This window comes from Sus scrofa, chromosome 4 (genome assembly GCF_000003025.6).
Source record: "Sus scrofa isolate TJ Tabasco breed Duroc chromosome 4, Sscrofa11.1, whole genome shotgun sequence".
Classification (NCBI taxonomy): Eukaryota; Metazoa; Chordata; class Mammalia; order Artiodactyla; family Suidae; genus Sus; species Sus scrofa.
The window spans coordinates 30485681-30500421 of NC_010446.5; the positions used below are offsets into that span (position 1 = coordinate 30485681).

Consider the following 14741-nt stretch of genomic DNA (forward strand, 5'->3'; position numbering starts at 1 on the left):
GTTGAAAGAGAAGTTTGTATGCATAATCGTTATAAACTCTCTAAGTGTAGATTCATCTATACTTTTAGGAATGACTGACTGTGTTTCATAAAGTTCAGTGCCACTTTTCTCAAGTTCAGTCTCTGCATGATGCCATTTTCTTGTAGGTAAGTTTACCTTGTTCAGTCAGAGACGGGCGGGAGTAGTACAACTGTCTTGATTGTGGCTCAACAGTATGTATTCCCTGGGGAAGCGATGAGCTCCAGACATTTCAGGAGACATTAGCAAGCTGTACATGTGGATGTAGACACAACTTGGAGGCCCAGCTTCATTCAGAATGTGGTCCCATGCAGGTGTTTGGACAGATTAGGAATCTGGGAATGAGGCACAAATACTGAATCACAGTGGCATTAAGTACTAGGTTACAGGCACTGGAGATGATCAATCCCAATGAGACAATGGGGCGGGACTCTACGATCTTCATTTCTGGAGGCCATCCTTGCTTGTTGACTCCAAATTTAAGTCCTCAGAAGAACTTCTGGACAGTGATTTCAACTTTTCCTAGGTAGAAAAACAAGAGGATTCCCCTTTTCACAAGCTAAGGCTTCTCTGCAGCATTCTGGCCACTCCAGCCCACAGTTTCCTCAAGCCCCTCCCTTATTCATAAACCCCTGTGGTATGAAGCTCTTTAGTAAGAATCCCACAGAATCTGGTGTATCCATTTTAAGCAAGAATCTTTACCTCATTTTTCCCCCAGGGCTTTTACCCCAGCCTCCTCCCAGGCCACTTGCAGCCAACACATCTTATATGCAATTCACACTCACCTCTCAGTCTGCACAATAAGATGCTTGGCCTACAAACCATCATGGTGGTGGTAGTCATGTATTGTCTGTGGTACAGATTCCATGCCTGCAGGTAGGGCTGCTGCAGCCACTGCTTTTCCAATTCACTGGGGGGAAGATGGCAAAATGCTAGAGTGCTGATACTCCTTTCCTAATCCTTTGTTGCTCCTACCCTATTCTCTTTTCAGGTCTCATCACTTTACTCTTTCTCATAACTCTTCAATCCATTCTAAAATCCCATTTTGTATCTTAGTACTATATTAATACTCTGAAACTTATTGCTAATATCTGATTCTACCCTGCCTGACATTTTTACTTAGACTTTAGGTCTAATAATCATTAAAAAGTTTGCAGAGTACATATATAACACTAAAGTTGTAATTTGGTTTGAGACAAGAGAATAATGACAACAATAATAGCATTATATATTTGGTACTTACTGCATCCTAGAGGCCATCTTGTACAATGACAGTATAGAATAATTATTTAAAAGCACCAATATAACATCAGCCTACATAGATTTAAATCCTCATTTGGCAATTTACTAGCATTGTAATGTAGGTAAATCAACATTTCAAGGACTTAAATTTTTTATCTGTAGAATGGAAATACTACTAGTTACCTACCCCAGGGCTATTTTGAGAATGAACTAAGATACTGCACATAAAACTCTTAGTGAATGTTGGTACTTAATAAACATAAAATGAAGCACGTTAGCTGTAACTGATACTAGCATTTTTTTCATTTAATAAGATTGATCACTATAACCTCATTATATAGATAGGGGAACTAAAGCCCAGGGAAGCTGGGTAATTTCCCCAAGCTCACGAAGCTGGTAATTCCCTAAAAAGGTACTTATTCCCAGATGCACCTACAGAGCCTGGGCTCTGACATAGCACACTCACTAGTGGCTCTCACTTTATCTTCCTTAAAACTACAGATGTCCCCTACAGGGGTGTCCATGGGATTCATGTTCATGGGTCTGCTGCAGCTGTTCATAGGTGGCTTTTTATCATTTCCCATTTTGCAGATAATTCTGATGACAGCTAAACAGTACACTGCTGTCTACCTATAAAAAGCCTCAAAGCCGTTCTCATGGTGCTGTGATCAGGAAAAAATGAAAAGTATATGAAACCCACCCACTAACAAAGTTCTAACAACTGTTGCATGTCAAGAGCTATTTTTCCCAAATTGATTGAAAGAAAAGAAAAAAAAAAAAAAAAAAGGCTAAGTGATTCCTAAGGAGAGATGCTTCAAAGGAAATTGTTGCTTGTTGGTTAAAAGTCCCTTTTCCTGACAAAGGGGAAGCTCGTAGATGACTCCTGAGCATGTAAAGCAGTTTTGTCTAAGTTACGTTTTAACTCTGAAAGAAAATTTGAGAATTTTTTAGGAAAAAAAAATTAAAATATCCAAAAAACTATTGTTCCATGGAGCAGAACAAGAATCTGAATCTCAGAGGGGAGTCATGTTAAGATGACAGCTGATCTTTCCATCAGGAACTGGGAGCTTTTTGCCTCTACTCTATCCTCACATCCAGCATCATCAATCACTGTAGCTCTTTTAATCTAGTCCATCTCCCTTCTCTCCTTTCCTACTGCTCTTATCTAAATCTTATTAACTTCTCTCCCAGAATATTTTCATGTGCTCCTGACCTATCATTTCTACACACATACCATAACCCAGCTTAAAATTGCTTTCCCAACTAAAGTCGAGTTTCCATTGTTTGCCAGCCAAGGGTGTCCCTAGTCTGTCTCTAGCACTAACTTTCCAGTTCTCTTCCCTTCAGTCATTGTACCCTGCTTTCTCTCTTTTGTGCCTTTGACTGGATTATTACATTCAGTTGATCTTCTCTGCCACCTTTTCACGTTTGGACTTTGTCCTGCTCTTGAGGTGGACTTCCAAGGTCAGTTCCTCCATAATTGCCTCTGCAAGTAAATGTGATTTTGCCAACCCATGAAATGACACATGTTATTTATACAGTTGTACTAATGCTGGCACTGGATGGAAGGAAAAATAAAATTTCCCTTACCCACTTAGATTCTCCAGCATAGGGCCCAGTAAATTAGACTGGCCAGAGACAAGTTAAGAGGAAAAAAAAAAAAAAAGTTTATAAGTATTTGTATCACAAATGTACACATGGGAGCACTTAACAATGAGTAATTCAGAGGGGTGATTAGAACTTGAGTTTATCTCAAGCTAAGCAAGGAATTTTGGGCTTATGAGCAAGGGAGGCAGTTAACAGATTACAACCAGGGAGAGTACTGTAAACAAGAATTGTTTAGTAAGGTTTGTAATGCATATCTGAGACAGCTTTCTCCATTGATAAAGAGGGGTTATGATACTGGAGAGGGAACGTTTCTATAAAGAGAAATTTCCTTTACAAATGTGAATTTCCTTTATAAAAGGTAACTTCTACCCAGTTTTTAGAATTTTTCCTGCTTCTGCTGGTTCTCAGTGTACTTTAGTTCAAGATATTCTGTATGCCAGAGAGGCATATTTTGGGGTGCAATACCCTGGTACCCTCAGCAGACATCATTCATTACTTTATATCTGGAAAATCTATCCAACATTGCTATATTTGGAGTGTCCTAGCAGATTAAACTTGGAAATTTTTCCCTTCTTCCTTCAGCAAGAAAGATGATTTAAGCGGGCGATAGGGGTGTATAGAAATGAAAAAAGAAAAGTCTGCCTGAGTGGCTGAGCTGGGGGTGGGTTCTGCAATTACCCGTGCATCATTCCTACCTGTAGGAGACATATGCATTTGGAATCACTGAAAGCTGCTTTACTGAAGGAAGATTGGTGGGACTGGTTGGCTCCATTGTGCTTGGAAAGAAAGCAGAACAAAAGCTTATATGTTTCTTAGTTTAAAATAAGGGGTGGGGGTGGCCAGAATTGGGAGAGCTGGCTCTGAGCCCAGGAGTTTGCCAGTGCTCATCCCAATTCCTAACCCTGCCCCACCCCTCCCTGTGAAGCTGTTGAAGGGGAGAATAATACACCACCCCAAAACATACCTCTCTAGCATAAAGATTATTTTCAGCCAATTATTTTTGAGAAATAGCAGACACAGGAGAACTTCTAAAAACAGAAGAGAATTTGCCCTTTGGTGAGGTACATTTACCTTTATAAAGGAAATCTTTCTTTGTAAGGGTGTCTCCTTCTAGGTTCCAGGAAGAGAATAAGGACTCTCCATCTCCAGAACTTCCTACCAATGGAGCAGGCAACAGCTTAAACATGCATAGCAAGCCACATCCTGTTACCATGATTTCCTGGAAACCTCCCATAACTGGCCTCTTCTTCAAAGTCTCTCTTTTGTCTTTTGTTGGAGATGGTATTTAAGGTGGCACTTTTACTCAGTTTTTCTGGGTATCTCCCATGTGTACAGGAGGTATACATGTTGATGAGATAAAAGTCATATTTTATGGTAAGATTAGAAAAATTTAAACACAATTTTTCTTTGCCCGTTTGGGCCCCTTCTCCCACATTTAGTGTATATCATGCCTCTACATTCAACAGACCTGCTTACAAGATAAATTCCTTCTTACTCTCATCAAGGATTACAACTCCTAGAAGATAACCTTCCTTCTTAATCTTAAAAGGGGCCAGGATGACCCATGACCCACTACTCGCTTCTCTGTATATGTAGATCTGGATTGTTATGTAGATCTGGATTGTATAAAGTGCCAATGCATCATTTGAAGTATAACCCTTTGTCTCAAAAACTTACATGGCTGTACTTTGATCTATAAATGGGCAAAACCGTCCTCAGATCTTTCTGAAAGACCGTCTCAAATGAAATTTTCCATTTCTTTCTTTATTGCCTATTGATTTTTCCATCAATAATACTATTAAACTTAACCTATGTTTGTTTTTCTCCTATTAATCTGTTTTTTACTATGGGGACAGTGTCCTATCCCAAACTAGAAGGGTAGAAGAAAAATATTTTTCTTTCCCCTATGCTCCTGTGGCCTGTGAAGTGTAAGAATCATACCAATGCACCTGTCTATGCCCTTAACGGAGCACTCTGCATAGCACCACAAATCCCTGGTTGACCTTGATCAGAAGCTTTATGAAAGAATCAATCTTAGCATATCTGGGGATCTCAGGTTCTGCACATCAGATCTGCCAATCTGAGGCACTTAATCATTAACACATTTGGACTGTGAGTCTGTTCTGGGTGTTTAGCTCCAGGGGCCTCTGAGAAGGGGGTTGTTTTGGATTTGCTGCTACTTGTAATAGGTAAGAGGGGTATCAATCATATTATCCCAAGATGGCTTGGAAACCAATAGTAAAACCTCTGAAATAATTGAGGCAAGGGCCACCCCAGTTACAATAATGACCTGCTTGAGTAGATGGTCTCTGTCTTGCTCAGAGTAGTCAACGGCACCTCGGACACCAGGTGTTACTGACTAGAAGTTATATAACTATATTATTTTGTTGTCTTAGATATGCAATTCATCTTGTATTTTTTTCCCTGACAGATACAGAGTATAAATGGTTTTATATAATAAGACATAACAAAATTCTTTGGATGACTCTAAAACATTACTTATACATTTAATTTAAAAATGTATTAACTCCTGGAGACAGGATTAAGACGGAAGAATAGAAGGACTGGAGCTCACCTTCTTTCATAAAAACAACAAAATTACAACCAAATGCTGAACAAACTTCAACCAAATGAACTGGAAACTTTCAAGAAGATCCTACTCCAGAACATGAAGAGGAGCCACATAAAGAGGTAGGAGGGGTTATTACATGATATAAGAAACCCCATACCTGCTGGGTGGGAAACCCACAGACTAGAAAGTAACTATCATGGAGACTCACCTACAGGAGTGAGAGTTCTGAGCCCCACATCAGGTCTCCACACCGGGGATCTGGCATTGGAAGAAAGCGCTCCCAGAGCATCTGGTATTGAAGGCCAGCAGAGGTTGTACCCAGGAGTTCCATGGGACTGGGGGAAATGGAGACCCCATTCTTGAAAGGTTCACATAGGTTTTCATGTGCCCTAGGTCCCAGGGCAAAGCAGAGTCTCCATAGGAATCTGGGTCAGACATAACTGCAGTTTTTAGAGGATCTCCTGGGAAAACAGGGGGAGACTGTGGTTTGATGTGGGGGAAGGACATTGGAGGCAAAGGTCTCTGGAGTGTTTATCAGTGTGTATTCCTCTAGAGGTGGCCATTTTGGGAAAATCTGGCCCCACCCATCAGCATTGAGAAGCCCCAGGCCAAACAATAATCCAGGTGGGATCACAGCCCCACCCATCAGTAAACAGGCTGCCTAACCCACCAGGCATGCACATAGCCACCTCTAATCTCAACTAGAGACAAAGTCCCACCCACCAGAGGGATAGGAATCAGTCCCACTTACCAGTGGGCAGGCACCAGTCCCTCCCATCAGGAAGCCTAGAGCAAGCACCCATACCAACTTCAGCCATAAGGGCAGTAGACTTCAGAAGTAAGAGGCTACAACTCCATTGTCTGCAAGAAGAACACCACACCAAAAACCTATAAAAATGAAAAGGCAGAGAACTATAACTTAGATAAAGGAACAAGGAAAAAAAAAAAAAAAAAAAAAAAAAAAACAGAAAAACAGTTAAGCGATCTGGAGATTCTCAGCCTCCAGGAAAAAGACTTTAGACTGTTGATGCTGAAGATGATGCAAGACATTGGAAATAAACTGGAGGCAAAGATTGATAATTTACAGGAAACACTGCACAAAGAGATAGAAGATATAAAATTTAAGCAAGTGGAGATGCAAAATATAATAACTGAAATAAAAAATTCATTAGAAGCAACCAACAGCAGAATACAGGAGGCAGAAGAACGAATAAACAGGTGGAGGACAGAATAGTGGAAATCACTGATGAAGAACAAAAAAGAGGAAAAGTTGAAAAGAAATGAAGACAGTCTAAGAGAACTCTGGGACAACGTTAAATGCACCAACACCCGCATTACAGAGGTGCCAGAAGGAGAAGAGAGAAGGGACAGAAAAAATATTCAAAGAGATAATAGCCAAAAACTTCCCTAACATGGGAAAGGAAGCACTCACTCAAATCCAGGAAGCACAGTGAGTACCATAAAACCAAAATAAACCCAAGTAGGAACAGCCCAAGACATGTATTAAACTGAACAAAATTAAAGACAAAGAGGAAATATTGAAAGCAGCTAGGGAAAAGAAACAAATAACATACAGGGAACCCCAGTAAGGTTACCAGCAGATTTTTCAGCAGAAACTGCAGGCCAGAGGGAGTGGCACAATATACTTAATGTGATGAAAGGAAAAAAACCTCCACCCAAGATTACTTTACTCAGCAAGGCTCTCATTCAGAGAAATCAAAAGCTAAGAGAATTCAGTAACACTAAACTAGCTTTACAACAAATACTAAAGGAACTTCTCTAGGCCGAAAAGAATAAGCCATGACTAGAAACACAAATACCACAAATGAAAATGCTCACCAGTAAAGGCATATATACAGAAAAGGTAGATAATCATCCATGCACAAATATGCTGCCAAAATCAGAAATTGTGAGGAGGGTACAAATGCAGGAAACTGGAGATGCACTTGGAATTAAGAGACCAGCAACTTAAAACAATCTCATATATATTTTTATAGCTTCTATATCAAAACTTTAGGGTAAATACAAACCAAAAATCTACAATTGATATGCACTCAAAGAAGAAAAATCAACTCGAATACCACACTAAAGATAGTCATCAAACCACAAAAGAAAAGGGGAAGAAAAATAGCAACAAAAAAAAGAGCAACAAAAACAAATTCAAAACAGCTAAAAAAATGGCAATAATATACATATCAATAATCACCTTAAATTAAAATGGACTTTCCACCAAAAGACGTAGACTGGCTGAATGGATACAAAAACAAGATCCATATATATGCTGTCTTCAAGAGACCCTCTTCACTTCTAGGGACACATACAAACTCAAAGTGAGAGGAAGGAAGAAAACATTCCATGCAAATGGGAATCAAAAGAAAGCTGGAGTAGCAATACTCATATCAGACAAAACAAACCTTTTTAAAAATAAATAAATGAGTTCCCGTAATGGTACAGTGGAAACAAATCCGACTGGGAACCATGAGGTAGCAGGTTCAATCCCTGGCCTCACTCAGTGGGTTAAGGATCTGCCATTGCTGTGAGCTGTGGTGTAGGTCACAGATGTGGCTTGGATCTGGCGTTGATGTGGCTCTGGTGTAGGCTGGTAGCAATAGCTCTGATTAGACCCCTAGCCTGGGAACCTCCATATGCCATGTGTGCGGCCCTAAAAAGACAAAAGACAAAAAATAAATAAAAATAAAAATGTGTTAACTCCAAATATATAGATAGATATATATAAATAGTGAATGAAAAGCTACAAGAGCCTGTGCCTAACTTATAATATATTTAGAAATTCACTAAATTCATCTATATAACTTCTATTTGGTTAAAAAAAATTAGCATCTGTCTGTTACTTAGTCAATACCTGGCTAAGTAATGGGTAACACAGTCCTGCCTTCAACTCATATATTGAATTTTTTCATGTTCAAAAGGTAACAATAAATCCTGATGAGCACCATCAAGAAAACAAGGTAGAAAATAACTACTCACTTAGATTGGTGAGAGATCTTCATGAAGAGGTGAGATTTCCACTGAGACCTGAAGGTCAAGATATAATCATTTATGAGAAAGTTGGTCTGGACAGAGAACAGTGTATCGAAGCCTCTAAGATAAAAAAAACATACCTTCTAGACAGATCAGGCAATATATTACTAGAGCATAAACTATTACAGTGATAAATATTTTGAATGTTTTCTTTTCAGCAAGTATTTTCTGCATGACTACAATGAGCATGATGACGATACAATGATGAATATAGACACACAAATCTCCTGCTCTCCTGGAACTTATAATCAGGTGAGAAAGACAAACCCTGAGCATGCAATTACAGGTGTGATGAAGATTATATAATGATACGTAAACTAGGCTGTGAAAGGTAAGTAGGCATCTGATGGGTGAAGAACTGAAGGCTAGGGACATGGTCCAGGAAAAGGGTATAGCCAGGTCTGTTGGTATAGCTTGTCTAGCATACCTATCAAAGTGGACAATCCTTGTTAATGCACAGGAAGAATTTACAGGAGTAAATGGTAAGTTTAGGTTTGACAGACAAGGAGGTACTGAGACACTGAATACAAAAGAAGAGTAAGAAATTACTAGTCAAAGCTGAGTAAAGAAAAGGGTTGACATACATTTGAGTCTGATGGGACATTAGTTCATTGAAAAAAGTTGTGTAAGAATTAGTAACCTTTTTATTCTTGGCAGCAGCTTAATACTTAATTTCTTTCTACCTCTAAAAGCATGCAATTGTGTTTTAATTATTCTCAAAATTACTGTCAATAGGGTACTTTCAAAATTACTGTCAATAGGGTACTCAGATTCCTCTACTTAGGGTACACATTTTGTCTTTTCACTCAGGGTTGATATTTCCTTGGGAGGGGGGAATGGAGCAGATTTTATGAGAACTAAAATGTCACAGAATGACATCTTTCCCCCTCAAAGACTTGTAATTTTGAACTTATCTGATTTTCTGTCCATAACATTGAGCATGCGTTAGAGTAAGAAAAAGGTTGCAAAAGGCAAAGGCATTCTTTAACTTAAAAGCATAATTTATGGCAAAAGAAAGACTAATAATATATATATTGTTTTTATAAAAGCTTTACCAAATGATGGGCAGTCCATGATTCATATGCATGTTTTTACTGCTCTGACTCTGGATTGAATTTTTTTTAATGTATTTTTATGACATATAAATGGCCCTGTGAGCTATGGAACATACAATTATATGGAAGCTGTATTATGTTAGCACAGCTAAATACAATCAGTAGACGTAATGCATAGAAATCTTGAGCCCAGTGTCTCCTTCCCTTTGAAACCATCTTGACTTCCCTGGAAAACCCAGTTACTTTCTGTACTCAGCCCTTCAATATAGCAGTCATAATTGATTATAATTACTGTTCACATGCCTGACTCCTTCACTAAACTGAGTGACTCAAAGGTAAGGAATGTTTTTATTTATCTTTCTAACCACAAGGCTTTAGATGTAGTAGATGCTCAAAAATATCTCTGTAGGAATAAATATGAATGAGTTATTAAGACATACTATGGGGTTAACAAGGATTGGACCTTTGTCTTAATAACATGCATAAAACTTTAATGGGGATGTTCATTGAGAAAGATACCCCCAGCTAAGCCAACACGCCAAAACCCCCTTGGCCACTCTGTCACCTAGTTCTTGTAAATTTTTCCCTTCCTCCCATGTATTCACTCTCACAATCCAGTGAGTCTAAGAAATACAGCCATGTTTAAACATCTGGGATTCATCAGGCTGGTTCTGTTAATCAAAGTTAGGAAATCAGCTCCAGATGCTGCCTAACTAAAGTTACATAAGCATTGTTCGCATTTTTAAGTACAATCAGACCTAAGTTACCATATCTTGAAAGTGACTTATAGGTAGGAGTTTAGAAAAATTAATTCTCAACTTAAACACAGAGATAATGCTGATAGATCTCCCCTGGAGGTGAATGAGTATCAGTGAAATTTCATGATATGATTAAATGTATGATTTCAAAAAATATAAAAAGATGCCATGAGAAGGATAGAAAAAACAATACTGTCCAAGCATCCACTATGTGCTTGTATAGAGGGGGAAAATGTATTTTTCCTCTACCCCTAAAGGCTCTTAGCTGAGAACTCTCTGCCATAAAAGATTAATAGGAGAAAAACAGAAGCTTAATGACATATATACCTGGGAGATATTCATGGAAAACTGAGTATACATGGGAGATATACCTAGGAAATACCCAGGAAAACTGAATAACTTCCCAAAATGGCCCAAGCCACCACCTTAAATAAGACCTCCAGCTAAAGACAAAGAAGGTGTTGGGGGTTAGGCAAGGAAGATAGTCATGTGGTTGCCAGGCAAAGCACAGTAAATAAGGGCATGGTTGTTAAACATTACCTTCTTCAGTGATAAGAATTTCTGGAGCTTTAGTCATTCTTCTCTTCCTGGTACAGAGGAGAAGTTTTCTCTTATAGATATGAATATCTCTTACAAGAGGGTAACTTCTACTGGTTTTCAGAGCTACTCCTGTGTCTACTATTTCTTAAACATAACCAGCTCCAGGTAGTCCACATGCCAAAGAGGCATATTTTGGGGAGGCATACTTCGTTCACCTCGCATAGTACAGAAGCTGAGTTGAAAGAGGGCTCCATATCTCACTGAATCAACCTTAGTCTTGAAATAGGTTAGTGCAGTTAAACATTGTGTCTTATTTCAGGAAGCAGTCTTGCCAGTGGGCTCCCAAAGTCAGACCTATATGGCGCAAGCAATTAGGTATGCAATAGAGATAGATCCTGAGGTCCCCTGCACCTGCAGGTTCACCCACCTAGTCAGACAATTTTGTCCTTCTAGCAGATGAAAGTAAATTAAATTGTACATAAGTACAATATTGATATTGAAGCTTGTTTTTAAAAATCCTTATAATAATAATTCAATTTTAGCCAGCTTAACCACATAAGGTAGGATTTCTCTCTTCCCTACTCTTCATATCCATTTAGGTTGTTCTTTAATATCTTATCCATTCCGAAATAGCCAGTTCTTTGGGACAAAACTGCTTTCACTTCCCTTAACAAATGCATCTCCATATATCACATTTATTTACTCCAAAACATACCCTACTTTCTTTGCATACAGAGATGGAATAGTTTCTCTTACTACTGCTAGTAGGCTTAATTTATATATATTAATTAGAATTTTTAACTCACAGAAGCCTTAATTTCCAGTGAAAACTCAGAAGTAAGGCGTATGCCTTTCTTACAGTATAATTTTTCAATGTGGCATGAGACATGTTTACTACTAATAGAACCATATATCTTTGGTTTGTCTACTTTTATTACAGAGAATCTAACATTCAAAATTTTCTTATTTAGAAATGATATAAACAATGGATTTATATCCTTTAATTTAGCGAAATTTTAAGGCTTGTACTAAAAAGATTTTGGTGGTTATTTTAAAGTAAATATTTCTTATAAAACCTCATTATTTTTCAAAAGTGTATTTATAAACTTCTCTACCTACAACTACTTAAAAGCAAAAGAGTTAATAATCATAGGTTAGTATTTTATGAAACTTTCATAAATAAAGTTAGCCATAAGTTATTTTTCTCTTGCTGACAAATACAGCACAAGCTTAACCTGAGTCGTAAATCCTAGGTAGATTAAGAGATGGATATCTATATTAGATTTAATGCTAATAACACTGAAGACATGTCTCTTTTAATTAAACTAACAAATTTCAACTAACTTTCATTTAAATATTTTTCAGGTCATATTTCTGTGAATTTTGGAATGCCCAATCTATGCAGCATTTTCCTTCAAGCCAACCAGATAGAATTTTTACAAATTAATGTTGACAATACCACCTAGAGGTAGAAAAATACCATACCTACGAGCTTCACATATAGATACACATAATCATATAGGCAGATACAAATAGAAATAATATAGCTTTTATTCTAAAAAGTTTAGCCATGAGTCAAATACCATACAAAACTCACTATTTTTAAGTCGGATCCAAATTGTTTTCTGGCAGATGGAATAAGTTTACCTGCTCACATGGTTAAAACTTTCAAACTAATATTTGTGGAGAAAGCACTTAAGATTTTTTTTTATTTGCCCAAGTTCTAAATATTTCCCTTTTTTCCTCTTAATAAGCATGATTTCTCTAGTTTGCATTTCAAAGAAATAGCTGTCAGCCCCTAGAGAAGACAAAGTAGACACAGAGAAAGTATACAAGTTTTCTCCCAGATGAAAATTTGGGGGTATCTGCAAGCAAATCAGTATGGAGATTGGGGGATTGGTAAGGATAGGTAAACAGTGGATTGCTTCTAGAGCTACATTTCTGGGCTTGTAAAGATTTTTAAGACAAAGGCATTTGATTCTAATTCCTCAAGGGATTGGATTGTGGCCTGAATTATAACAGGGGACTGGCCTGCCCATCCAAATACATTTATCTTTAATTTTCTTCTTTATATCAACAAGATTTCTGGAATTCTCATCACGGCTCAGCGGAAACAAATCTGACTAGCATCCGTGAGGACACAGGTTTGATCCGTGGCCTTGCACAGTGAGTTAAGGATGCAGTGTTGCTGTGAGCTGTGGTGTAGGTCTCAGATGTGGCTCGGATCCTGCACTGCTGTGGCTTTGGCCAGCAGATGGCAGATGTACCTCTGAATCGACCCCTAGCCTGGGAACCTCCATATGCATGGGTGCAGACCTAAAAAGACCCCCCCCCCCCAAAAAAAAAAAACAACAAAAAAATGAAAACAAACAAAAAAAAAGATTTCCAACTAAGATGGAAATCAATCAAAAGAATCCTGTTTTGGAACTTCAAGGTTTAATGTGATATGCCTTTGTAATGTCGGTATAAAGTCTTATTTTTTTCTGAATGTAAAATTCAACCTCAACCAGTTAACCTTAGAAGGAAAAGCTCTGCTGTTTTTTCTATCAGCTCCTTTATATCAACCTCCAGCTGAGTTATCTCCTGATCATTTGTAGGAGAGCCTGGGAGAAATTCTGTTCCTCCGTGAGGGATTTTTTTCCCCAGGGGGTCATCTAGCTTTCGGATAACTTTTATTGTAACACTAGGCACCCTTTAGCAGCCAGTTAGGTACCTGTATGTGTAAATGTGAATGTACACCAATTTTTCCAACTCTTCTATAAATTTGGCAGGATCTTTTGAAACTAGAAGCAACAAAAAGGGAGCATGAGGGTTATATAATTTCATCTCCTTAAAGAAATCCCTAAGACTAGATGCCATACTCCATTGTGTATTCTTTTCAATGTTATTTATTCATAAATACCTATAAGACAGTTTTGGAAAAAATATTTTCAAATATAGAAGTTTTTCCAATTCAAAATATGCATCATCTGGCCATTGATAAGTAGAGTCTTCAATGGTATGTTTTTCTCAATAGTGAATCAAACCAACAAGCTTTGTTATGACTTACCTGCAGATAAAAAAAGGCATTGCAGAAGATGCAGCCCAAATGATTCAAAATTTTCCCTCCCAGAATTTGCCTAAGAAAGCAAAGACCTTCATTGTCACAGGTGGTAAGAACAGTATTAGTAAAAAGAGTATCTTTTGGTCTCCCAGAACCCAAAATGCCTTTACTTATAGACCTTCAAATCTGTGACATAGGGTAGGCACTACTGGAATGGGACATTTTCAGCATGAATGCGACTATAAAGGTTGACATGACAAAGGCTTTTTATGGACCAAGACCCCTTAAGACAAGTTTCCTGTGAACTAGACAAAGAATACTCTAGTCACTTCATGGCAAGGACCCTAAGCCTGCTTTAGCTGGTAGAGAGAAGCCTCACCGGCCATAAAGCAAGCTCTCAGGACAAAAATATAAGAGAAAAAGAAAACTTCATTTGCCCATACTTTTCCTCCTTATAATGGAAGATAGAATAGAGACAAAACAATGATCATTTCTAGGAGGAAAGGGAAAACAAGAAAACGAGCAGTCATAACAAAAATCTTTACCACTTGCCATACCCAAAAAAATAGTTCATACAAATATTTTTTCCTACTAATCTAAATTTGGAAAGGAAGGGACAAAACATTTTTATCTTCTCCTCTCAAGTGGGTATATATAGAGAAAACTGGGAGAGGAAACTTTGGAAAGACTTCTTTCTTTTTGCCAGCTTCTACCAGTCTTCCAAGGATCCCATCTCCAGGCTCTGGAGTGACGCTGGTGTCTCAGCAGATCCCATCATGGGTCACCAAAGTGGTGGAGAGGAAAAATAATTTTCCCTCTATCCTTCTATGTTCTTGGTTGAGATGCCCTATACTAAAAGACAG

General features: G+C 38.1%; 1 long non-coding RNA gene across 1 annotated transcript; it reads left to right on the forward strand.

Annotated features, from left to right (window-relative positions):
- Window positions 1990–13000, forward strand: LOC106510004. Its single transcript, XR_001308089.2, has 3 exons — window positions 1990–5559; window positions 8641–8734; window positions 12201–13000. It is a non-coding gene; the product is annotated as an uncharacterized LOC106510004 (long non-coding RNA).